The 27,646-nt window shown below is 43.2% G+C and overlaps 1 protein-coding gene and 1 long non-coding RNA gene across 2 annotated transcripts in view; one reads left to right on the top strand and one right to left on the bottom strand.

Annotated features, from left to right (window-relative positions):
• The window catches only part of PDZD2 (PDZ domain containing 2), a 378,550-nt gene that overhangs the window by 35,041 nt on the left and 315,863 nt on the right, over nt 1-27,646 (top strand). The gene's annotated exons all lie outside the window — the stretch shown is intronic.
• On the bottom strand, nt 15,940-16,638 carry LOC137220645 (uncharacterized). The gene is made up of 2 exons (XR_010941725.1): nt 16,437-16,638; nt 15,940-16,076 (listed from the first exon to the last, which is right to left on the bottom strand). It is a non-coding gene; the product is annotated as an uncharacterized lncRNA (long non-coding RNA).

Genomic DNA, 27,646 nt, shown 5'->3' on the forward strand with positions numbered 1-27,646 from the left:
TCAAAAGTTAGTTCTTATAATAAAAAGTTTACCTTAAAAAATGCCTGATTAGATGTTCTTTCGAGATATTTCCAAGCTGATTTTAACAACTATTTGAATCAAGGGGTATATATTTTCTTCAGTTCTCCTTTCCTGATGATTTCAACTTCATTAAACCTTGAATCCTTGTTTTCTGGCCATGGAACAGTGTGGACAAGCTTGAGTAATTTGGTGTTTGGAAAATCTTCTCTTCCTGAAACCTCAGCCTATGGCCATTCTCTGTTGCTCTCAAGGCATTTGATGCTTTTGGAGACTATAGAAACTCCATTAAAAAAACCCAGCTCCCCTGAGCTGCAGCTTCTCCCAAGAAGGCAAGAGTACATTTAAAAGAAAGAATGCTGGAGAGGTGCTTACTCCGACTCCACAGTGGTATAGTTTGTATTCCTTTTGTAGTGGTATAGTTTAGATCTTTTGTAGTGGTATAGTTTAGATTCCTTTACCAGGGGCAGAAAACGCAGAGTATAGGACCAAAAGAAGGGTATAATTTTTTTGGAACACCACATGCCTTCTTCTCCCTAAGACCCACAGAGATAATTAATTATACAATTGGAAAATTAGACCCAAAAGGAAAGTTGAAAGGAACTGGGACTGGTTAAACTAGAGGAGGTGAGAGTGAGGGGTAGAAATGATGGGCTGAAGCAGCTGTTCCACATTTCCTGTAGGACGGAAGAAGAGGGGGAGAGCTCCCCAACCTTAGCCAGAGGGGTATAGGTTAGACTTGGCAATGAGAGGGGTCAGCACTTGAATGGGATGCTCTGATGTCTGTGGTCACTATTAAGTTTGAGTATTTAAGGCCAATGCAAATACATTTATTTCTGCCAAGGTACTATGTCCACAGGCAGGGCTGACTGCCTCTGGGAGGTCTCAGTGCCTTAGTGATCACCCTGGCTTTCCTGCAGCCCGGCTTCCTATAAAGGCACTTAGTTGGGAGAGGTGGAATGGTACTCTCTTGCTGCCTGTTAAAAACAAGGCTTTGTTATAACAAATAAGCCTAGTACTAACTGACACTATTAACTTTGTATTTTAATAAGGTGTATAATGTTAAAGGTTAAAGAAATGTAAAAATAGGGCTTATTGGATGCCTTCTTTTTCCCTTTAAAATTCTTAATAACTGTTTAATTGAATTCTGTTTGGTTTTTTCTCCTCCGTGGTTAAACAGAACTAGCGCAGTCTCGATTTTAGGCCCATGTGTGTGTACATGGCTCAGATATTTTGGGATTTCAGAGCAGCTAAGCCTCACAAGCACCACAGGTAAATTTCACATAGGCCAAGACACTCCATTTCAAGCTGCCTGATTCCTTTGCATCCTCTAATCCTGCCTTTTCCCCGCTTCCCATCCCCCAACCGTGAGCTGAAGGAGAAAGACCCCTTGTCCTGATCTTGAGTGAGTGTGTACACAGCTGCGGGAATCCCGTGATACGCTCCTGTCCTCCAAATCAGATGGGCATCGTTTATCTTTCTCTGGACCTGACCGATGCTCTGACTTTGTCTCTTTGAGGTGATCTCCCGCCTGACCCCTGCCGTCTGGTGTTTGCCAGCAATTTGCATCAACCCTTAAGTTTTGCTCATTAAATACCCTCTTTGGCAGCTCTGTAGCTCCCCTGCAACTTTTACAGCTTGGCTTTGGGTACAGGCTGCTTCCCACAGAGCCTGAAGGTACAAAATTTGTTAGATCAGAATGCTAAAAAAAAGAATTGGAAAAGAAGGTCATAAGATTTTCATGGAGATTTAAATAGATTTAAATAGGATGATGTGGGACCATATTCCTTGAAGTTTTTTCTTTTTTTTTTCTAATAACACTTGTTAGGTTGCTTTTTAAAAAATATACACAGAAGTATAAAAAAACCAAAAAGGTGACCGATAATTTCACTGTTCAGATAATCCCTTTTAGTGTTTTTTTAATGGAAAATATGTACATGCCTACAAAATTCAAACAATACAGAATGATAAAAAAGAAACTGAAAGCCTTTATACATAAACATACACATATTTACACAGAAGTACAATGAAACACAGAAGTTCTGTACTTTGCTGAATGTGTCTTGGAGATAGTTTGAGGTCAGCACAGAAAGGTTTCCTTCACCTTTTGTATCATCTGCAAAGTAGTCCATTGTATGGACATATGATCATTTATTTAACCAGTCCTTTGTTGTGACACACTGCTTATTTTTAATTTTTTACTGCAGTGAGTCTGCAGTGGACATCCTTGTACATACAGTTTCTTCCATGTATATCTGTTGGGTAAATTAATACAGATAGTAGGATTACTGGAACAAAGAAAACATGCATTTTAAATCTGATAATACAATGCCATATTGTCCCTAAGTAAGATTGCACAAATTTACCCTCCCAACAAGAGTACAGAGGGGCCATTTTCCATGTACACTCACTGCTGTTTTTAAAGAGTTTTGATCCATTTGGAAATTATTTTGTCCTGAGCTTGAATTTGGAATTTATTTGGTTTTTTTTTTTTCCCCAAATGTAAGGTCAATTATCTCAACCCTGGTTATCAAACACTGGTGCTCCCTATAGATCTGAAATGCTGTGCTCATTTTACCTTTATGTTGATGATGCTCAAATATACGTCTCCACGGTTGAGCTCCTTCCTCATGTAACAGCCACCTGCCTACTGCTAACACTTCTTGGTTGTCTGATAGGTATTGCAAGTGATAGAGATGATAATAGAGTCCTTGATTTACTGCCATCACTGCCACACGTGCTCCTGCCCATCTTCTCTTTCTCAGTAGTGGCAGCATCATCTACCAAGTGACTCAGACCAGAGCACTAGCGTACATAATCCTTGATTCCTTTTCTTTTTCTCCTCCTTCACTTCTAACCCATCGGCAGACTGGCACTAGGTAAATATTGTGTCCCAAATCAGTCCACTTGTTAACATGTCCACCACTTCCATTTAGTTTATGCCATCACCTCTTGGGTAGATTTTTGCTGGGGAAAACTGAAATTGCATTTCTCTTCTTGTCTTTAGACAGTCCTCTCTCTACGTAGTAGCCAGAGTAATTTTTTTTAACGCTAATCAGATCATATCTGCAGACAAAAACCCTCTAATGGCTTTCCATCTCAATTAGACTCAAATCCAGCCTCCTCACAGCCCCTGCAAGGCTTATAGAATCTGCTTATCTTCCTGGCCTCTTTTCCTGTCATCCATGATCTTCTTTCTGTGTCTTGAACACTTGAAGCTCATTTCCACCTTACGGTTTGGCTTTTGCTTTCCTCTTTGCCTGGAATGGGCTTTTCTAGCTCATCTCTGTCATGGTTAATTCCTTAGGTCTCAACACAAACATCTCCCTCATCACTCTTCATCTCATTGTCTTGCTTTATTTTCTCTGCAACACATCACTATATAAATTTTCTTATTTGTTCACTTATTTACAGTTTAGAATTCTTTTGTCTGTTCTGTAATTATTCAACATCTTGAATGGTACACAGTAGGCACCTGAGCCTATTTCTGGAATTTTATTTTGCACCATTGCACTGTCTACATGTTCTCCATTGCTAAACTGCTTTCATTATTGTAGCTTCATAATAAGTTTGAGTGCTTCCAAGACCAGGCTTTCTCTGCCCTAATCCCCTCACCCCCTTGTCTTTCATAATTTTCCTAGCTATTGTATATTTATTTTCTGAAAGTACTCCTTGTTGGTTATTTTAATTGGGTTCACATTGAATTTATAGATTAGTTCAGAGGAAAAAAAAAATCACTGAACCTTTTCATCTAAAAGTAAGGGAGGTTTTCTCTAAACTTAAAAAATTTCTTCCAGTCCCTCAATAGATTTTTTAAAAAAACTTTTTAATATGCAGAATTTAGAACATACACAGTAGTGAGAACACTAAGAGAACAGTAAAATGAGACTTCCTGTACCCATCAAACAGCCTCTACCCGGCTCAACCTGTAGCCATGCCTCCTCTCCACTCCCACTCCTCCCCCATATTATTTTCACACAAATCCCTGACATCATTATCATCTGTAAATGTTTCAGTGTGTATTTCCAAAAGATGAAGAAGCTATTTTAAAATATAGCCGTAATACCACTATTATACTAAAAAAACTAACAGTATTTCTTTATCAGTAGTTTAAAAGTTATCTTCTAATAGCTCAGGCATGTTTCTTATTGAATATATATGTATATATTTATATACATCTGTGTATATGTTTTTGAATATCAACATATCAAAGTTTTAAAAATCTTTTTTAGTTTCTATTGAAAATGGAGATATTGGTTTCCACTGCATTTTTCAAACTTATTTTTGTATATACTAACACTAACAATTTTCATATATTAATTTTGTAATCTGCCACCTTATTGTATTTTCTTAGACTAGACTTTTCTAGTCCTTTCATGCCTATAGTTGCAGGGGTCTGGGATCGGGGAGTCAGTGTGGTGAGGGCACCCACACTCCAAATCTTGGCACACCTGCCAGATGCAGGGTTGAGGAGTTGGTGCAATGAGGCTAAAGGGGACCCAAACAGGTTATTATACCCAAGAGGGAATTTAATTCATTTGGGAATTCATGTGAGACATAAAAATAGACAAAATTACACACCCACACTCACAAATACACACGAAGTTCATCAGCAAGTCCAAACGAAGTCACCAAGTTTCAAGAAAGGCTTCTGAGTACAGGAGAGCTTACAGTAGGATGGGGTCCAGGAGTTGTGGACCGGGTCTGGCAGGGAAGCACAGGGGCACATCCAACCTTGGAATTGCACATCCACAATTCCTTATTGGAATCCTCAAGGCCAGATATGATTCAGAACTCAGCGTTTTTGTTTTTGTTTTTTAATCTTTAGAAAAGTCAAGCGATGCATATAATGTGTTACATACCACTTCCAGTGGGGTCTGGAGTAACACCTTGTCATCAAATGAATTGATATTTTGGCAGCAAAATATCGGACTCTTCCAAGAGTAGGATAAAGGAAGACTCTAAATGGCCTCAAGGCAGTTCAGATCAGGCAAAGTTTCTCTGCCAAGTACCTTACAGAACAAACTCAGTTGTCAAATCTCTTTGGGATTGGGAGTTGCAAATAGGAGCTGTGAGCCCTGGTAAGCAAAGGCCCTGGAGAAACTGAACAAGTCCCCTGAGGAGGCAATAAAGAGATGTGCGTGGCTGGCTCTTTCTCATTGGATTGGCTGCCATTGAATTAGTTGACCTCCAAGGTCCCGTGCTTTGAGAATCTCCGGTTACACGTAGAACATGCCAGAACCTTGGCCTTGCTAACAATCCATGCTTCTTACTGCTCCATATTTTCCATGACCTCCCCCCTCTCCCTACCACACGACCTGTGGCAAACCCAAGGGATTGTGTCCTGAGCTGTTGGCCCACTTTCCCTACCAGGTGGCCAGGGTGGGTGCTGGGTGTACAGCGCTGAGGGCTAGGGCACCAGGGGATTGACCAGCAGGCTGTCTTCTCGCTTCTGGAAGCTGAGGAGAGCCACTCTGAGGTGGGAATTACCTCTAGGCCCCTCCCTTTCCTTTCTCCTCAGTGAAGATTGAGGAGACTAGAAAGAGACTGCCAAGTCAACTTAATATTTGCTCTTCTTGAGGAAATGGGGTTTCTTCTGAGCAGAGCAGGGCGTAGGCAGCCAGGTCGCAATGATGTAAAGCTACTCTTACAGCCGTTTCTTTGAGTTTCTGGGCCTCCCCGGGGTAGCAGCACTGAAAGCCTCGAAGCCGCTGCTCTGTGTACGGGGACTAGCTAGGGCCTGGGAACTGGATGGCCCAGCGTCTGCGGGATGCAGGATGGGCTTGTCCAGACCCATTTCCAGATGGAACCACGTCCAGCCGTAAGGTATATTGCTGTGCAAGCGAAACTGTGGGTAAGCCAGCCAGCCCTGCCCGTGTATGTGGTGTGTCTAATGAGACAGGTTAAAGATATTGGTGTGAAATTAGGTCCTCTAACCCCTGCCCCTTCTGACTGGATTCTGGGAGCCTGTCGTGGCTGTTCCTCTCCTTAGATTCCTGAGGAGAGCGAACCCTGCCCTCTGAGATTCTCCTCTCTGTTCCTAGAAAAGGAAAGTTCAGGAACCTCCTCTGATGCTCTGCTCTCTGGGCCAGGGAGACTTCTGGAAGGTTATGAAGTTCTTGTGTGCCTTAATCTCTGTTCCAAAAGAGGGTAAAAGGCCCGTGTTATTTTTTTGCTCCAATAGTCAAGGCCGAGGTGTCTCGTGGAGGGGTCTTGGCTTCAAAGTCCTTCCTTAGGAGGGAGAACGGGAAATTCCCGCTGGCCTCTCGGAGCTATTTAGGTGCTGGGAAACTCATCAGGACGACACTCAGCTCATTTGAAACGTTGTCTCCCAGCCCCACAGTTAGTCATCCCCTGACTTTTGGAACGGGCCAAACCTCAGAGATAACTCTGGTAAAAATATCACTGGAGATCAAAAATGAGTTCAATTCCTATGCACAGATCCCTGAGGTGGTTGCAGAGAAGCAAGACGCTTTCAAGGTGGTTACGATCTTCTTCCTTTTTTTTTTTTTTTAACATGATTGGATATGTACTTTTAAAAGCAGTTATGGGGCTTCCCTGGTGGCGCAGTGGTTGAGAGACCGCCTGCCGATGCAGGGGACGCGGGTTCGTGCTCCGGTCCGGGAAGATCCCACGTGCGGCGGAGCGGCTGGGCCCGTGAGCCATGGCCGCTGAGCCTGCGCATCCGGAGCCTGTGCTTCGCAACGGGAGGGGCCACAACAGTGAGAGGTCCGTGTACCGCAAAAAAAAAAAAAAAAAAAAAGCAGTTATGGTCTTCTAATTGGAAGGAACAGTAGGCGGGGTTGTGTTTCAGCTGGGCCCCAGAGGACCCTGGCAAGTTCCTTAATATCATATTGCTTCAGTTTGCCCATCTGCTAAATGGAACTAACTCAGGAGCCGTTGCCAACCTTGCAAAGCACCCAGCCCGCTGCCCGGGGCCTGGGATGTGCCAGTAACTGTTCAGGATGTGCTCAGGAAGCGCCGTGTTGATGGGGATGGCGTGGTGCTTGGTGTCTTCATTTCCTGGGGCTGCCCTTACAAAGTACCATACACTGGGTGACTTAAAACCACAGACACTTATTTTCTCCTAGTTCTGGAGGCCAGATGTCCAAAAATCAAAGTATCGGTGGGGTTGTGCTGCCTCGGAAGGCCCTGGGGGAGAATCTTCCCTTGCTCCTCGCAGCTCTGGTGGCTGCCTGTGTTCCTTGGATGTGTCTGCATCGCTCCAATCTCAGTCTCTGTGGTCACATGGCCTCCTCGCCTCTGTGTCCTCTCTCTGTGCGTCTCTGTCTAATGTCCCTCTGCCTCTCAATTGTAAGATACGTGTGACGGTCCAGGCTAAGAGCCTCCTCTCAAGGTCCTTAACTTAATTACACCTGCGAAAATCCAAATTTTTTCCAAATAAGGTAACATTCACAGGAGGTTCGCAGGATTCGGATGTGGACATAGCTATTTGGGCGCCACGGTGGAGGAGCCCACTGTACCCAGTAAGTGCTACCTGTGGTGGTAACGATGGTGACGGTGACAAGGACAATACAAAGCAGTAAAGAAGTACAGGCAAATCTAGGGGCCTGTGGGGAGTGGTCAAGGGTGGCGCCAAAGGGGACTGAACTCTGGCCTGACTCACTCTCCTACCCTTCCCTGCATTCTAGACCATTCTGTGTGTCCGGAGCTCTGACACCCTTGTGTCCTTCTGCCCCAGGTTTGTTGGGCTCCTGGGCCAGCTCCTGGGGCAGCCAGGACTTGGAGGCATTGTGCCGTCTGTTCCTCAGGCCAGTTGCCTGCCTCTTGCGTGAGGGGTGTGGACCTTCAGAGGGCTCAGCGAGATGCCATTTCCAGCAGGCCCATCTTCCACGTTCTGGCCTGGCCAGGGCCCTGACCTGCCACTGAGAGCAGCTGCCGCGCTGTGCAGGATCGGCGACTGCATCCAACTGCCTGCGCGAGCCTTTGGGAGGATGAGGCGCCCATGTCTGGGCCGGGGAAGGCAGTGTCTCCCCCGCATCCCCACGTGGGATGGCGCTTCTCCCAGCTGGGATACTGCTGCCCTCGGGGCCTGCCTGGCTCAGGTTTGGAGGCGTGTTGTTTTTTAATTTCAGGATGGGAAGAGGCAGCTCTCGATCTGGCAGGGATCTCGCTGTGCAAAGTGAAATCCCATGTGGAGAGGATGCGCCTGACAGGGGCCTGCTGTGCAGTTAATGGTTGGATGTGAGGTTTCAAGGCCCCCTGGTGCTCCCGGGGGACAGAATCTGTAAGTGGGGGTGGGAGGAGAGTGGGGAAAGCATTCTTTTCTGTCTCCATTGCTGATGAAACTTTGGGGCTGGTCATTTTCTTATCACCCCCAGCAGGGAGCTCAGAATGAACCAAAGTGGCCTGTGTGAGTTCAGGGCTGCCGGAGATCAGCTTGAAACTCTCAGCAAAGTTCCTATGGAATTGAAGGAAAACTGCTTTCCTGTCTGCTCGTTCATTCCCCCTACACAGATCAATGAAGGGACAGGAGTTAGGAGACCTGGATTCTAGTCCTACTTCTGCCCTTATGGTCTGAAAACTTTATAAGGAAGCCACTTAAATGCTCTGAGTGTCAGATTCTTGGAAAATGAGAGATGAGAGCACTCACTCCAGTCTGCAGGTGAATGAATGGAGCAAAGGAGATCTCACCTGTGAAAGCCCTTTTGGAAGCAGATCATCACTCTATCACTGCATCTAATTGAATATTGTGTTTTTTTTTAAAAAAATATATCATGTGGGCAATTCCTAATGATGCTTCTGTAACGACAATAACATTTAAAATGTCAGAAACAAAAACGGTGCTTGTAGAACATGAACAGCCAGAAATGACATTGAATGTCTTGGCTGGATGTGAGCTTTTAGGGGGCAGGGTTGTCTCTTCTGCATTTTCTTGTATTTTCAAATCTTGGCTACCCAGCATGTAGGAGTTGCTCCATAAATGCTGACCGACAGACTCAGTGGTCACCTGGTTCAACCTGCTGCTTCACCCGTGAGGGACATGGCTTGGAATGAAACGAGACAGGGCGCTCCAGTTGCATGCTGCTGGCAGCCCTTTCCTTAACACACCCTCTCCCATGGGCTGTGTCCTCCGTCTAGATTGCCTATACTTTTTATTTTTATTTTTTTGCATACATTAGACTCCATTTATTCTTCAGAATCCATCTTGAATGTTGGGTCCTCAGAGAAGCAAGTGTTTTCTGGCCTCTGAGGCCAATTGATCCCTTCTCCCCAGGTGCTCCCTTGGGGCCTGGCTAGGGTGAAAAATATAAGAGCACGAAAAAAATGCAGTAATCAAGATAAATGATATTTTAGTCACTATTTTTAAAAATTAAATTTAATGCAAAAAAAGTCTGCCTTGAACTAAATATCGACATTTGGAAGAATCTGACCCTGCCTTGCATGACTGAGCCTCATTGATTTCTCCCTAATCCCAGCTCTGTCCACGGATCTTGTCTTTATTTAAAACTGTGACATTTTGCTCATCGTGCATTTTTGCGCTAATTTTCATTTTGCAAACTACTGCATCAGTTGTATGTGGGTTTTTTTGTTTTTTTTAGTTGTATATGTTCTGATTACAGAGTTTTTTGAAGCCCCTTAAATTTTGTACCCAGTGCCCTGGTAACTCTCTTTCTAGCACACACCCCCTAACGTGCTCATGTCTTTGCAGGGTCTCTCCCACTGGAGGCTCTCTGAGCATCTTTTTACTTTGGTGCAAGAGAAAGACCTGATTGGGCCTCCTTGGTCCGCCTTTGCTTTCAGCTGAGATTCTGCTCAGTCCCACTTTGAAAGCATTTGGTGAAGGTTGTGAATTTTACTGAGGATTTCATGGGGAAGATAGAGGACATAATATCTTCAAAATCCTACTTAGACATCTTTTTTTTTGCAGTACGCGGGCCTCTCACTGTTGTGGCCTCTCCCTTTGCAGAGCACAGGCTCCGGACGCGCAGGCTCAGCGGCCATGGCTCATGGACCCAGCCGCTCCACGGCATGTGGGATCTTCCCGGACCGGGGCATGAACCCGTGTCCCCTGCATCAGCAGGCGGACTCTCAACCACTGCGCCACCAGGGAAACCCTACTTAGACATCTTTTGATTCTCTTCTCCAAAGTTCTCTCCGGCCAGCTGTCTTATCTCTGCTTGCCTTTCTCTTCATTTCCACATTCCCAAGCAAAACAAACCCTCAACTGCTATTATTCCTTAAGATTTCCTCTTGAGTAGTGGTGGTGACGAGAATAATGGGGACATGGTCTTAGTTAGTCATACTGCCCCACAGACACAATGCCTGGCACCCAGAAGGGCTCAAAGAGTGACTGATGAATGAGTGAATGGATGGATGAATGAACAAGTGAAAGAACAAATAAAGCCCAGGTGCAGGAAAGGGGATTTTACCAAGGGAGGAGTTCTTCTACACCTCTTCTTAATTAAGCCCTAAAACCCATTACAAGAAACTTGAGGGTCTTTGGCAAGTTGCCATGGTTCTCTCACTGCTTTTTTTTTTTTTTTGTATTTTTTTAATTGGAGTATAATTACTTTACAATGGTGTGTTAGTTTCTGCTTCACAACAGAATGAATCAGTTATATATATACATATGTTCCCATATCTCTTCCCGCTTGCGTCTCCCTCCCTCCCACTCTCCCTATCCCACCCCTCTAGGTGGTCACAAAGCACCGGGCTGATCTCCCTGTGCTATGCGGCTGCTTCCCACTAGCTATCTACCTTACGTTTGGTAGTGTATATATGTCCATGCCTCTCTCTCACTTTGTCACAGCTTACCCTTCCCCCTCCCCATATCCTCAAGTCCATTCTCTAGCAGGTCTGTGTCTTTATTCCTGTTTTACCCCTAGGTTCTTCATGCATTTTTTTTCTTAAATTCCATATATATGTGTTAGCATACGGTATTTGTCTCTTTCTTTCTGACTTTCTTCACTCTGTATGACAGACTCTAGGTCTATCCACCTCATTACAAATAGCTCAATGTCGTTTCTTTTTATGGCTGAGTAATATTCCATTGTATATATGTGCCACATCTTCTTTATCCATTCATCCGATGATGGACACTTAGGTTGTTTCCATCTCTGGGCTATTGTAAATAGAGCTGCAATGAACATTTTGGTGCATGACTCTTTTTGAATTATGGTTTTCTCAGGGTATATGCCCAGTAGTGGGATTGCTGGGTCATATGGTAGTTCTATTTGTAGTTTTTTAAGGAACCTCCATACTGTTCTCCACAGTGGCTGTATCAATTTACATTCCCACCAACAGTGCAAGAGGGTTCCCATTTCTCCACACCCTATCCAGCATTTATTGTTTCTAGATTTTTTGATGATGGCCATTCTGACTGGTGTGAGATGATATCTCATTGTAGTTTTGATTTGCATTTCTCTAATGATTAATGATGTTGAGCATTCTTTCATGTGTTTGTTGGCAGTCTGTATATCTTCTTTGGAGAAATGTCTATTTAGGTCTTCTTCCCATTTTTGGATTGGGTTGTTTGTTTTTTTGTTATTAAGCTGCATGAGCTGCTTATAAATTTTGGAGATTAATCCTTTGTCAGTTTCTTCATTTGCAAATATTTTCTCCCATTCTGAGGGTTGTCTTTTGGTCTTGTTTATGGTTTCCTTTGCTGTGCAAAAGCTTTGAAGTTTCATTAGATCCCATTTGTTTATTTTTGTTTTTATTTCCATTTCTCTAGGAGGTGGGTCAAAAGGATCTTGCTGTGATTTATGTCATAGAGTGTTCTGCCTATGTTTTCCTCTAAGAGTTTGATAGTTTCTGGCCTTACATTTAGGTCTTTAATCCATTTTGAGCTTATTTTTGTGTATGGTGTTAGGGAATGATCTAATCTCATACTTTTACATGTACCTGTCCAGTTTTCCCAGCACCACTTATTGAAGAGGCTGTCCTTTCTCCACTGTACATTCCTGCCTCCTTTATCAAAGATAAAGTGACCAGGGCTTCCCTGGTGGCGCCGTGGTTGAGAGTCCGCCTGCCAATGCAGGGGACACGGGTTCGTGCCCCCGGTCTGGGAAGATCCCACGTGCCGCGAAGTGACTAGGCCCGTGAGCCATGGCCGCTGAGCCTGCAAGTCCAGAGCCTGTGCTCCACAACGGGAGAGGCCACAACAGTGAGAGGCCCGCATACCGCAAAAAAAAAAAAAAAAAAAAAAAGATAAAGTGACCATATGTGCGTCTCACTGCTTTCTTTTACCGGAGGTAAGTTTCCCTGGCAATTTGTCCTATGAAGTGTCTTAGCATCAGCCTCTCTCTTCCTCATTACCTGTCCCCAGCTCTGGGCTCTTCTTACCCAGGAGCACTGACCGTAGAGATGACTGTGGTTCCCGAATGAGCCTCAGCCTACACTGGGGGAGGTTTTATTCAGCTACCTCTCAAAAGCTACAGTGATTCTGCTTGATGGCCCCAACGTTCCAGGGTCATCGTAGCATTCTTTGTCCCCGGGCCACAGAGTCCTGAACCTCCTCTGTCAGAGATTCCAGAACAGGACTGGCTGTTACAACTTAATTGTGCTCAAAGGGGCATAACTGACCTGAGACTCAGGAAACTTATTAAGTATAACCAGGGCATTGTAAAGGGTTTCAGACAATAGAAGAAATTCCCTATAGAAAGTTTAGAAGATAGAGAAGAATATTAAGATGATTTTAAAAGTCACCTGGAATCTTGTCCCCAGAGGTGACCACTGTTAACATTTCTTTGTGTTCTTTCAGACTTTCTTGTGTCTCTCTTTCTTCTGGCGGGGGTGGGGGGACGTTGGCATGAAGGCCTTGCCAGGTGTCTGGGGTGAGCGGAGGCCTCGGAGATCTCTGTGTCCCAATCAGGGAGCTGGAAGACCTCCGACCCGGTCAGGGTGCCCTGGCCGGCCCTAGCACCTCCCAGGGTTCCAGTCCCAGAGGCGAGTCTTTGCCTCCTTCCCTGTTTGTTTCCACTGTGTCTCACCAGCAGGAGCTGCCTGCGTGTTAGGAACACAGATATTATTAGGCTCTGACTCTGCTTTGGCGACGCTGAAAGGAAGGGGGCTGGGCAGGTGTCTGCCAAGTGCTAACAGGTTTACATACGTCATTTCATTTACTTCTCATAACAACACGGGCGATGGGGGTTATCCTTCTCCCTGTACAAAGAAAGAGGAACCCAAGGCTCTGGAGCTGAAGCCGGTGGCCCAGGGCTCCATGGCACACCCTGCGGAGGCAGACGGCAGCCCTGGGTCCCCTGCCTCCAAATCCCAAGCTGCTCGCAGGGTCAGTCTCTCTCCCCACCCGGCTTTGTGCCAGGGCTGGGGTGGTAGAAGGAGGATCTGCCTTTGCTTGGAGTATTTTCTGTTCTCTCAGTAGAGAGGATCAGACTCCTGAACACCAGCCTGCTTTGGGTTGTGTGGACGAGGCTGTCGATTTCATTGATTCATTCAGCAGATATTTCCAAGTGCCTGGTGTGCGCCAAGTGCTGAGCTGCCATTAGGGATGGGAAAGAAAAATAACACGAAGTCCCTCCCTTCAGCACATTTATATCTGGTAGGAGAGAAAGACAAGTGAATACCTTTCACTATGGTAGGAGCAGTGGGAGAGAAGGCTGGGGGAGGAAAGAGAAGCATCTCAATCCAAAACGGCCTTAAGAAGGTGGGGTGGGGAGTGGCTAGGAAGGGCTGCCCAGAGGAAGTCAGTTTTGAGCTGAATTTTGAAGGCATAGAGGCGTGAAACAGCATGAAGTCCAGGAAACCACACGCGGTCCATTATGGCTCAAATTGAGGGTGGAGAGTGAGGGGTGAAGGACATAATCTTGGGGGCTCAGAAGTGCCGGCTCAGAAAGGTGGGGTTGACCCACTGACTCGTCTGAATGTAATCCCCAAGGATTCTAAGGACCGGCTCCGTGTTTCAGAAGGACCACACTTCGGCTTCTGGGTGGAGGCTAGTCGGTGGGGGACAGGCTGCACACAGGAGTCTGTTGCAGTGGGGGAGCGATTTGGCCCGAAGAACAGCGGGATGAGGATTGGGTTGCAGGGACAAGATGTGAGAGAGACTGGGAGGAAGACTCCACACAGGGAGGCAGTGAGTGAGGTTCAGAGACAGACGGACACGGAGGAGGCAAAGATGATACCTAATTTCGGAGGGGGACCAGGGTGGGTGGTGTGGCCTTTCAGGAGATAGAAGCGGGAGGATGAGTTTGAGATGCACGTGAGTTAAACTGACAGTTTCCAGTGGCTGGATATGTAGGATTTGGGGGCCTTGCTCTGGTCCCCCTCTCCTTGTTCCCCTCCTATGTTCCTGCTCCCTTTTTCCCCACCCCAGCCTCCAGCTGTCAGTCCTTATGTATGTGGCTGGCCCCTGCCTCATCCCTCTGTGCACTTTATTCAAGCCGGGATGGCTCCATTCCCTGTAAGACCCTGGCGATATCCCCAACATCCCCATTTTACAGATAAGGAAACTGAGCCCCCTACCCCCATATTTGTAAGTTGTTATATATCAGCCTCCCAGTGAGGAAAGAGAGAAGCCATTGTCTGGCCAAGGGGGAGAAGGGCGAGAAGAGGGGACTTGAGCAAGGTGACCAACTCATCCTAGTTTTCCAGGACTGTCCCACATGCTAGCTTTGGAAGTCCTGCATCCCAGGGAACCCTTCGGACCTGGCTACACCTGGAGGGTTGATCATCTGAGGTTGGGTGGGGAAAGGGAGGGAGCCTTCCTGCCATGTTAGGAGTTTAGGCATGCTGTCAACCTGGGCTCCCATCTCTGGGGGCTCTGGGACACAGTAGCCAGGCCACACACAGGCTGCCTCTGAGACACGGGTGCCTCTTGTGCCAGAGCCACCTGCCAACTGAGCCCTGAGTCCCCAAGTCCCTGGGGATGAATTGCTGTGCAGACCCAGTACTCAGCACACAGTAGATCCTCTATAAATATTTGCCCAGTGACTGAAGCCTGGGTTATATATGGAAAAGAGGCAGAGTTGAGGGTAATTGCTTTCTCTTGACCAGTTAAACAGCAGACCTCTAGAATACACACAGGTGTCTTTCTGCTCACAACCTCCCTTCTGACCCCTCCAAGATAAAAGTCTTCTTCCTGCTTTATTTAGAAAAACCGATACCTGTTCTAATCTCCCCGAAGCCTTAACTCTGCTCCTAACGCCAGTGCCTGAGGCAGCTTTGATGTCACACATTTGCATCTGGGATCGTAACTCTCACCGTCTCTCACGTTTAGAAACCATGGGAATAATGAGCAGATGTTTTTCTAATAATGAGAAGATGTGCAGGCACTGACTCATGAGGATAGTTTCCAGTCCTGAGTTAATTAGCGAGCTGGGGAGCCCAGATAAATAAAGCTTCCCATTTCCTTTCCTGGAGTCTGAAATATCTGGTCTGGAGGTTCCCTCCCTTCTTCTCCCTCCGCCCCAAGTGTCAGGATTTGAGGGGAAGCGTTTAAAAGTCTGGTAATTTGTGTGTATGGAACTGGCTTCTAAGCGGACATATGGCCTGTGTTCCTACCGAGACTCCAGCTCACAGATGTACAGTCAATTCTCCATTATTTGCTGGCTGATTACCTGTCTCTCCCTATCCCAACCTCGGTTTATATGTTCTTATTGACTTCCTCATGGGCTTTATTGCAGCATTTCAGGAGTCGAGAGGGGAGAGGGTTATGAAATACTACATGCCGTGCCTGCTGTTAGTCTCATATTATTCTTCAAGCAGTCCCATGAAGGAGGCATCCTTGTAATCCCTATCGTACAGATGGGAAAACTAAGTCTTAGACAAGTTAAGCTACTAGAGCCAAGTGGGGGAATGGATTTAAAGCCGAGTTTGTCTAATGGCAGAGCCCAAGTTCTTCCCCAATGAGTTCAGCAAATTCAAATCTTCCTTTTATTTTAAAAGGTGTCTGTCTTAGTCAGCTTGGGCTGCCATAACAAACTTCCATAGACTGGATGGCTTAAACCACATTTATTTCTCACAGTTCTGGAGGTTGGGAAGTTCAAGATCGAGGTGCCAACAGATTCGGTGCCTACTGAGGGCTCTCTTCGTAGTTTGCAGATGGCCGTCTTCTCCTTATGTCGTCACATGGCCTTTGGTGCATGAGGGGAGAAAGAGAAACCTCATGTCTCTTCCTCTTTTTATAATTCTGTCATGAGTGCCCTACCCTCATGACCTAATCTAACCCTAATTACCTCCCAAAGGCCCCACCTCCAAACGATCACACTGGGGGCTAGGGCCTCAACAAATGGATTTTGAGGGGGCGCAAACATCCAGTCCATGCAGTGTCTAAGCAAAACCCTTACTTGAATGGGGACTTCTTGTTGACACACGTTGTCTGACCATAGATCTAGGGGGCGACTTGGCCTCCCAACTCTTTGCCCACTCTGTATAGTTCATTAGCCTTCTCTTTCCTCTCCCTCACCCACTTTTCAAAATTCTGCCATACTGACCTTCTCTCTTCTCTGTGAGAAATGGTAAACATGGGAACAGTTATTGTTTTCAAACTGATTGAACAGTCTTCTCAAGAAGTCAGAAAGCAGGCCCAAGAGATTATCTCAAAATTTATTCCAGCCAGAAGGTCCTCTGCTGCTTTGTAAAAATATAATACTCAGAATTTGAGACTTGGAGTTCACTGAGCATGTTCCCCTGTTGATGGTGTGTTTACTGAATGTCAGTTGCTGTTGCTAACCATGCTTTGAAACAAGAGACATGTGTTTTTAATAGAATCGCAAGGTTGTTTTTTTTTTTTTTTGCGGTGTGCGGGCCTCTCACTGTTGTGGCCTCTCCCGTTGCGGAGCACAGGCTCTGGACGCGCAGGCTCAGCGGCCATGGCTCACGGGCCCAGCCGCTCCGCGGCATGCGGGATCTTCCGGGACCGGGGCACGAACCCGTGTCCCCTGCATCGGCAGGCGGACTCTCAACCACTGCGCCACCAGGGAAGCCCTAGAATTGCAAGTTTTATGCCTTGTTAAAAATACCGACCTGGTTGTTGGCTGGAGGAATGAGGCGGGATGTTGAAGCGCTGCTATGAATTCTGTGTCTGCTGGGGCAGGGGAGGGAAACTGAGGAAGGGCGGCCTGTGCCCTCGCATTTGCTCTATTTCAGATGGATTGCCCTCCCGGTTCTCTTTTGGAAACAACCGCTGATTACCAGCTGGTCTTCTCAGCCCCACCCATCTGTGGAATAGCAGTGGGCTTCATCCTTTCTGAATGGAAGGACAGAGTACTCGTGTTTATTTCTAGAGAAACTTTTGACTTAACTGTAAAGAGCATCCATTGGATTTTGTGGAAAGCCAAAATTACAGGGTATTTTAAAAGAAATGCAGCCCTTATTATTTCAAGAAATGCTTTCTGAATGCCAGGACCAGAGGCAAGGGCCTGACCCCACATACAGGATGACAGGCAATCCTCACATTCCCCAGTACAGCGCCTGTCCCTAAAGTGATGCTTTCAAGTCCTTCTTTAACTTTAGTTTTCAACACAACGTGTGTTCTTATTTTCCTGATTGTAAAAGAAATATCTGTATAAAGATGAAGTAAATTTTCACGGTTATTTCACCACCCATAGATAATGCTCATTTTCTAAGACATTTCTTTTTAATCTTTTTTTGATGTCTTTGTAGATATGTAAATAGAATATTTATAAAATTGAGCATATACTCTACAGTTTGAATAACTGCTTCCTTCCCCCCCCTCCCCAACCTAAGAGCACTTGGTGGGATTCCTCCGCCTTCAACTGCAGTTTTTAAATGAATGCATAAGACTCCATCCAATGGATACACCACAACTGACTTAACCCGTGCTCTTTTTCTCAGCTATTTTGACTGCAGATTTTTCCTTTTATAGAAAACACAGTAATATTCTGGTCCTTCACTCTTAATTACTTGAAATGTTTCTTTTGTTTGAAGTATCACTGCTTTCGTTCCACGTTCAATGATGGATGTGTTATAGCAATGTAAATCAAATTACTTTTTAAATTCAGAAGAACTCCCCTCACCCCAATTAAGGAACTGGATGTTGTTTTATAAAGAGGGCCAGATTTTAAAAATAAAATAAAGAGAGAGTGAAAATGGGAGAGAGAATGCTTGTACATTACTTCATCCCTTATGTAAACCTAGATTGTGTTGTGCGGTCTAAGAATATACATTGAGTTTACAACCTACTCCTAAAGAAGACTGATTTACACACAGGAAAGAATGAGAGAATAATATACGAAAGAATATAACAAGGTGTTAAGCTATATAATAGATGAATATGTACTAAGGGAAAATAGTAAAAGAAGGGAAAATCCCTGCATTTTCTGGTGTCATTAAAGACTTCTGGAGAGAGAAGATATCTGGGATTTTAAAAGGTAGAAAGTTACCATGTACTGAGCCCTGACAACGTGCTTGGGGCTTTATACGTATCATCTAATTTATTCCTTACAATGGCTCTGTCTATTTATTGTTAAAACCAAGTGGATCATTGCAAAAAATATACAATACAATAATATTATAGATTTATACAGTATGATAAGGTTGGTAATATTTGCAAATATAATATGATTGACATAAACACAGAACAATAAATATTTTTAAAATAGACGAAATCAGGGCAAAGGGAAAATATGGACAGGAAGAAGGTAAGCTCTATGAAGGAAGGATTCTTTGCCTGTTTTGTTCACTGATGGATCCCACAGAACTGGATTAATGCCTGTATATATAGCAGGTGTTCAGTAAATGTTTGCTGAATTAAGGAATGAATGAAAGCGTTGGCTAAGATGTTTGCTGTATGACCCTGTGTACATTTCCAGTGGTCAGATGGAGTTTTGACCCTGAGCTTCCTAGCAGACAAAGCATAGGGTAGAAAACATGTTCAGAAAGGACCTTGATTTACAAATAAAGAACAGGTTTAGCAGGCAGTGGGGACAGAATTGGACCAGGTTATGTCTGGGGAAAGTGGGGGATCTATTCCAAGGAGTAGGACTGCTATGGGAAGCAGTTTAGAGGGATGGTTAGTGAGTGGGAGTAGCAGAGAAGCATATTTGGCAGGTAGTGAAGAGGAGTCTCCTGACGGGCAGAGGGCATTGTAAGGAGCTATAAGAGAGAGGCTGGGCAGAAGGCAGATTTACTTAAAAGCAAAATAATCCCATGATTACTTTCCCAGACCTAAACCCTCTTTTATGGACTGAATCATGTCCTTCTAAAATTGTGTGTTGAAGCCCTCACCCCTAATGTGACTGTATTTCGAGAGCAGGTCTTTAAGGAGGTAATTAAGATTAAATGAGGTCATAAGGGTGAAGCCTTTACAAGAGGAAGAGACACCAGGGAGCTCTCGCAACCTCTGAGAGTGCACAAAGAAAAGACCACGTGAAGACACAGTGAGAAGGCAGCTGTGTACAACTCAGGTGTCTTCCTTGATCTTAGAATTCTAACCTCTGGAACTGTGAGAAAACACATTTCTGTTGTTTAAGCCACCCAGGCTGGTATTTGGTTATAGCAGCTGGAGCAAACTGATTAATACAACCTCTATAGAAAGATAAACTCACACGAACCTGGAAAAGGTGAAAACTGCAAGTGAACTTTAGTCCCAGAAGCCTAAAACATCATGGAGTTTTTCATTTTTAGAAGATAATTGAGGAGAGATTGGTTTAAGATGGCAGAGTAGAAGGATGTGCACTCACTCCCTCTTGTGAGAGCACCAGAATCACAACTAAATGCTGAACAAACATTGACAGGAAGATACTGGAACTCACCAAAAAAAGATACCCCACATCGAAAGACAAAGGAGAAGCTGCAATGAGACGGTAGGAAGGGCGCAATCACAATCAAATCAAATCCCGTAACCGTTGGATTGGTGGCTCACAAACTGGAGAACAGTCATACCACAAAAGTCCACCAACTGGAGTGAAGGTTCTGAGCCCCACGTCAGGCTTCCCAACCTGGGGGTCCGGCAATGGGAGGAGGAATTCCCAGAGAATCAGACTTTGAAGGCTAGCGGGATTTGATTGCAGGACTTCAACAGGGCTGGGGGAAACAGAGACTCCACTCTTGGAGGGCACACACAAAGTAGTAGTAAGTGCATCAGGACTGAGGGGTAAGGAGCAGTGACCCCATAGGAGACTGAACCAGACCTACCTGCTAGTGTTGGAGGGTCTCCTGCAGAGGTGGGGGACAGTTGTGCCTCACCATGGGGACAAGGACACTGGCAGCAGAAGTTCTGGGAAGTACTCCTTGGTGTGAGCCCTCCTGGAGTCCCCCATTAGGCCCACCAAAGAGCCTGTAAGCTCCAGTGCTGGGTCGCCTCAGGCCAAAAAACCAACAGGGAGGGAACTCAGCCCCACCCATCAGAAGACAAGTGGATTAAAGTTTTACTGAGCTCTGCCCACCAGAGCAACACCCAGTTCCACCCATATGAGTTCCTCCCATCAGGAAGCTTGCACAAGCCTCATAGATAGGCTCATCCACTAGAGGGCAGACAGCAGAAGCAAGAAGAACTACAATCCTGCAGCCTGTGGAAGAAAAACCACATTCACAGAAAGATAGACAAAATGAAAAGGCAGAGGACTATGTACCAGATGAAGGCACAAGATAAAACCCCCAAAGAACAACTAAATGAAGTGGAGATAGGCAACTTTGCAGAAAAAGAATTAATAATAATGATAGTGAAGAAGATCCATGACCTTGGAAAAAGAATGGAGGCAAAGATTGAGAAGATTAAAGAAATGTTTAACAAAGACCTAGAAGAATTAACAAACAAACAGAGATGAACAATACAATAACTGAAATAAAGAATACACTAGAAGGAATCAATAGCAGAATAACTGTGGCAGAAGAACGGATAAGTGACCTGGAAGACAGAATGGTGGAATTCACTGCCGTGGAAGAGAAAAAAGAAAAAAGAATGAAAAGGAGTGAAGATAGCGTAAGAGACCTCTGGGACAACATTAAATGCACCAACATTCACGATATAGGGATCACAAAAGGGGAAGAGAGAGAGAAAGGACCTGAGAAAATATTTGAAGAGATTATAGTTGAAAACTTCCCTAACATGGGATAGGAAATAGCCACCCAAGTCCAGGAAGTGCAGAGAGTCCCAGGCAGGATAAAACCAAGGAGAAACATGTTGAGACACATAGTAATCAAATTAACAAAAATTAAAGACAAAGACAAATTATTAAAAGCAACAAGGGAAAAATGACAAATAACATACAAGGGAACTCCATAAGGTTAACAGCTGATTTCTTAGCAGAAATTCTACAAGCCAGAAGGGAGTGGCATGATATATTTAAAGTGATAAAAGGAAAGAACCTACAGCCAAGATTACACTACCCGGCAAGGATCTCACTCAGATTCGATGGAGAAATCAAAAGCTTTGCAGACAAGCAAAAGCTAAGAGAATTCAGCACCACCAAACCAGCTCTACAACAAATGCTAAAGGAACTTCTCTAAGTGGGAAACACAAGAGGACCTACAAAAACAAACCCAGAAAAATTAAGAGAATAGTAATAGGAGCATACATATTGATAATTACCTTAAACATGAATGGATTAAATGCTCCAACCAAAAGACACAGGCTTGCTGAATGGATACAAAAACAAGACTCATATATATGCTGTCTCCAAGAGACCCACTTCAGACCTAGGGACACATACAGGCTGAAAGTGCGAGGATGGAAAGAGATATTCCATGCAAATGGAAATGAAAAGAAAGCGGAGCAGCAATACTCATATCAGATAAGTTAGACTTTAAAATAAAGAATGTTGGGCTTCCCTGGTGGTGGAGTGGTTAAGAATCTGCCTGCCCATGCAGGGGACACAGGTTCGAGCCCTGGTCCAGGAAGATCCCACATGCTGCAGAGCAACTAAGCCCATGCACCACAGCTACTGAAGCCCACGTGCCAAGAGCCCACACTCTGCTGCAACAAGAGAAGCCTCTGCAATGAGAAGCCTGCACACAGCAAAGAAGAGTAGCCCCTGCTTCCCCCAACCAGAGAAAGCCCACGCTCAGCAACAAGGACCCAACACAGCCAAAAAAATTAAAAAATAAAGAATGTTACAAGAGACAAGGAAGGACACAACATAATGATCAAGGGATCAATTCAAGGAGAAGATTTAACAATTATAAATATATATGCACCCAACATAGAAGCACTTCAATACATAAGGCATATGTTAACAGCTATAAAAGAAGAAATTGACAGTAACACAATAATAGTGGGAGACTTTCACATCTCACTTACACCAATAGACAGATCATCCAGACAGAAAATTAATACAGAAACACAAGCTTTAAATGACACAATAGACCAGATAGATTTAATTGATATTGATAGGACATTCCATCTGAAAACAGCAGATTACACTTTCTTCTCAAGTGCACACGGAACATTCTCCAGGATACATCACATCTTGGGTCACAAATCAAGCCTTGGTAAACTTAAGAAAATTGACATCATATCAAGCATCTTTTCCGACCACAATGCTATGAGATTAGAAATCAATTACAGGGGAAAAAAACATAAAAAAACACAAGCACACGAGGGTAAACAATATGTTACTAAATAACCAAGAGATCACTGAAGAAATCAAAGAGGAAATCAAAAAATACCTAGAGACAAATGACCATGAAAACACAATGATCCAAAATCTATGAGATGTGGCAAAAGCAGTTCTAAGAGGGAAGTTTATAGCAATACAACCCTACCTTTAGAAAGAAAAAAATCTCAAGTAAGCCATCTAACCTTACACCTAAAGGAACTAGAGAAAGAAGAACAAATAAAACCCAAAGTTAGCGAAGGAAGGAAATCATAAAGATCACAGCAGAAATAAATGAAATAGAAACAAAGAAAACAGTAGCAAAGATCAGTAAAACTAAAAACTGGTTATTTGATAAGATAAACAAAATAGGTAAACCTTTATCCAGACTCATCAAGAAAAAGAGGGAGAGGACTCAAATCAATAAAATTAGAAATGAAAAAGAAGTTACAATGGACACTGCAGAATACAAAGTATCCTAAGAGATTATTACAATCTACTCTATGCCAATAAAATAGACAACCTGGAAGAAATGGACAAATCATTAGAAAGGTATAACCTTCCAAGACTGAACCAGAAAGAAATAGAAGATATGAACAGACCAATCACAAGTAATGAAATTGAAACTGTGATTAAAAATCTTCCAGCAAACAAAAGCCCAGAACCAGACGGCTTCACAGGTGAATTCCATCAAACATTTAGAGAAGAGCTAACACCCATCCTTCTCAAACTATTCCAAAATATAGCAGAGGAAGGAACACTCCCAAACGCATTCTGCGAGGCCACCATCACCCTGATACCAAAACCAGACAAAGATAATACAAAAAAAGAAATTAGAGACCAACATCACTGATGAATATAGATGCAAAAATCCTCAACAAAATACTAACAAACAGAATCCAACAAGAGACTAAAAGGCTCATACACCATGATCAAGTGGGATTTATCCCAGTGATGCAAGGATTCTTCAATATATGCAAATCAATCCATGTGATACACCATATTAACAAATGGAAGAATAAAAACCATATGATCATCTCAATAGATGCAGAAAAAGCTTTTGACACAATTCAACACCCAGAGTTTTAATTATACTCTGGAGAGTATGATAAAAGCTCTCCAGAAAGTGGGCATAGAGGGAACCTAGCCCAACATCATAAAGGCCATATATGACAAACCCACAGCAAACATCATTCTCAATGGTGAAAAACTGAAAGCATTTCCTCTGAGATCAGGAACAAGACAAGCAAGTCCACTCTCACCACTATTAGTCTACATAGTTTTGGAAGTCCTAGCCATGGCAATCAGAGAAGAAAAAGAAATAAAAGGAATCCAAATTGGAAAAGAAGAAGTAAAACTCTCACTGTTTGCAGATGACATGATAGTATACATACATAATCCTAAAGATGCCACTGGAAAACTACTAGAGCTAATCAATGAATTTGGTAAAGTTGCAGAATACAAAATTAATGCACAGAAATCTCTTGCATTCCTATACACTAACAATGAAAAATCAGAACGAGAAATTAAGGAAACACTCCCATTCAGCACTGCAACAAAAAGAATAAAATACCAAGGAATAAACCTGCCTAAGGAGGTAAAAGACTTGTACTCAGGAAACTATAAGACACTGATGAAAGAAATCAAAGATGACACAAACAGATGAAGAGATATACGATGTTCTTGGATTGGAAGAATCAATATTGTGAAAATGACTATACTACCCAAAGCAATCTACAGATTCAATGCAATCCCTATCAAATTACCAAAGGCATTTTTTTACACAACTAGAACAAAAAATCTTAAAATTTGTATGGAGACACAAAAACCCTGAATAGCCAAACAATCCTTTTTTTAAACATCTTTATTGGAGTATAATTGCTTTACAATGTTGTGTTAGTTTTTGCTGTGTAACAAAGTGAATCAGCTATATGTATACATATATACCCCATATCCCCTCCCTCTTACATCTCCCTCCCACCCTCCCTATCCCACCCCTCTAGGTGGTCACAAAACACCAAGCTGATCTCCCTGTGTTATGCATCTGCTTGCCACTAGCTATTTATTTTACATTGGGTAGTGTATATATGTCAATGCCACTCTCTCACTTCGTCCCAGCTTACCCTTCCCCCTCCCCATGTCCTCGAGTCCATGCTCTATGTCTGCGTCTTTTCCTGTCCTACCCCTAGGTTCATCACAACCTTTTTTTTTTTTTTTTTTTAGATTCCATATATATCTGTTAGCATACAGTATTTGTTTTTCTCTTTCTGACTTACTTCACTCTGTATGACAGACTCTAGGTCCACCCACCTCACTACAAATAACTCAATTTCGTTTCTTTTTATGGCTGAGTAATATTCCATTATATATATGTGCCACATCTTCTTTATCCATTCATCTGTTGATGGACACTTAGCTTGCTTCCATATCCTGGCTATTGTAAATAGTGCTGCAATGAATATTGTGGTACATGACTCTTTTTAAATTATGGTTTCCTCAGGGTATATGCCCAGTTGTGGGCTTGCTGGGTCATATGATAGTTCTGTTTTCAGTTTTTTAAGGAACCTCCATACTGTTCTCCATAGTGGCTGTATCAATTTACATTCCCACCAAAAGGGCAAGAGAGTTCCCTTTTCTCCACACCCTCTCCAGCATTTATTGTTTGTAGATTTTTTGATGATGGCCATTCTGACCGGTATGAGGTGATATCTCACTGTAGTTTTGATTTGTATTTCTCTAATAATTAGTGATGTTGAGCATCCTTTCATGTGTTTGTTGTCAATCTGTGTATCTTCTTTGGAGAAATATCTATTTAGGTCTTCTGCCCATTTTTGGATTGAGTTTTTTTTTTTTATACTGAGCTGCATGAGCTGCTTGTATTTTGGAGATTGATTCTTTGTCAGTAGCTTCATTTCCAAATATTTTCTCCCATTCTGAGGGTTGTCTTTTTGTCTTGTTTATGGTTTCCTTTGCTGTGCAAAAGCTTTGAAGTTTCATTAGATCCCATTTGTTTATTTTTATTTCTATTTCTCTAGGAGGTGGGTCAAAAAGATCTTCCTGTGATTTATGTCATAGAGTGTTCTGCCTATGTTTTCCTCTAAGAGTTTTATAGTGTCTGGCCTTAGATTTAGGTCTTTAATCCATTTTGAGTTTATTTTTATTTTTCTTTCTCAGTATGCAGGCCTCTCACTGCTGTGGCCTCTCCCGTTGCAGAGCACAGGCTCCACACGCGCAGTCTCAGCAGCCATGGCTCATGGGCCCAGCCGGTCCACGGCATGTGGGATCCTCCTGGACTGGGGCACGAACCTGTGTCCCCTGCATCAGCAGGCAGACTCTCAACCACTGCGCCACCAGGGAAGCCCTGAGTTTATTTTTGTGTATGGTATTAGGAAGTGTTCTAGTTTCATTCTCTTACATGTAGCTCTCCAGTTTTCCCAGCACCACTTATTGAAGAGAACGTCCTTTCTCCATTGTATATTATTGCCTCCTTTGTCAAAGGTAAGGTGACCATATGTGTGTGGGCTTATCTCTGGGCTTTCTATCCTGTTCCATTGATCTATATTTCTGTTTTTGTGCCAGTACCATATTACCATATTGTCTTGATTCCTGTAGCTTTGTAGTATAGTCTGAAGTCAGGGAGCCTGATTCCTCCAGCTCCTTTTTTCCTTCTCAAGATTGCTTTGGCTATTCAGGATCTTTTGTGTTTCCATACAAATTGTGACATTTCTTGTTCTAGTTCTGTGAAAAATGCCATTAGTAGTTTGATAGGTGTTCTATTGAATCTGTAGATTGCTTTTTGTAGTACAGTCATATTCACAATGTTGATTCTTCCAAACCAAGAACATGGTATATGTCTCCATCTGTTTGTATCAACTTTAATTTTTTTCATTAGTGTCTTAATAGTTTTCTGCATACAGGTCTTTTGTCTCCTTCGGTAGCTTTATTCCTAGGTATTTTATTCTTTTTATTGCAGTGGTACAAGGGAGTGTTTCCTTAATTTCTCTTTCAGATTTTTCATCGTTAGTGCATAGGAATGCAAGAGATTTCTGTGCATTAATTTTGTATCCTGCTAATTTACCAAATTCATTGATTAGCTCTAGTAGTTTTCTGGTAGCATCTTTAGAATTCTCTGTGTATAGTATCATGTCATCTGCAAACAGTGACAGCTTTACTTCTTTTGCTATTTGGATTCCTTTTATTTCTTTTTCTTATCTGATTGCTGTGGCTAAAACTTCCAAAACTTTGTTGAATAATAGTGATGAGAGTAGGCAACCTTGTCTTGTTACTGATCTTAGAGAAAATGGTTTCAGATTTTCACCATTGAGAATGATATTGGCTGTGCATTTGTCGTATATGATCTTTATTATGTTGAGGTAGGTTTCCTCTATGCCTACTTTCTGGAGAGTTTTTATGATATTTGGTTGTTGAATTTTGTTGAAAGCTTTTTCTTCATCTATTGAGATTATCATACGGTTTATCTCCTTCAATTTGTTAATATGGTGTATCACATTGATTGATTTGTGTATATTGAAGAATCCTTGCATTCCTGGGATAAGCCCCACTTGATCATGGTGTATGATCCTTTTAATATGCTGTAGGATTCTGTTTGCTAGTATTTTGTTGAGGATTTTTGCATCTATGTTCATCAGTGATATTGGCCTGTAGTTTTTTTTGTGTGTGTATGACATCTTTGTCTGGTTTTGATATCAGGATGATGGTGGCCTTGTAGTATGAGTTTGGGAGTGTTCCTTCCTCTGCTATATTTTGGAAGAGTTTGAGAAGGATGCGTGTTAACTCTTCTCTAAATGTTTAATAGAATTCGCCTGTGAAGCTATCTGGTTCTGGGCTTTTGTTTGTTGGAAGATTTTTAATCACAGTTTCAATTTCCGTGCTTGTGATTGGTCTGTTTATATTTTCTATTTCTTTCTGGTTCAGTCTTGGAAGGTTGTGCTTTCCTAAGAATTTATTCATTTCTTCCAGGTTGTCCGTTTTATTGGCATAGAGTTGCTTGTATTAATCTCTTATGATCCTTTGTATTTCTGCAGTGTCAGTTGTTACTTCTCCTTTTTCATTTCTAAATGTTTGATTTGAGTCTTCTGCCTCTTTTTCTTGATGTTTGGCTAATGGTTTATCAATTTTGTTTATGT

This window comes from Pseudorca crassidens, chromosome 3 (assembly GCF_039906515.1).
Source record: "Pseudorca crassidens isolate mPseCra1 chromosome 3, mPseCra1.hap1, whole genome shotgun sequence".
Lineage (NCBI taxonomy): Eukaryota > Metazoa > Chordata > Mammalia > Artiodactyla > Delphinidae > Pseudorca > Pseudorca crassidens.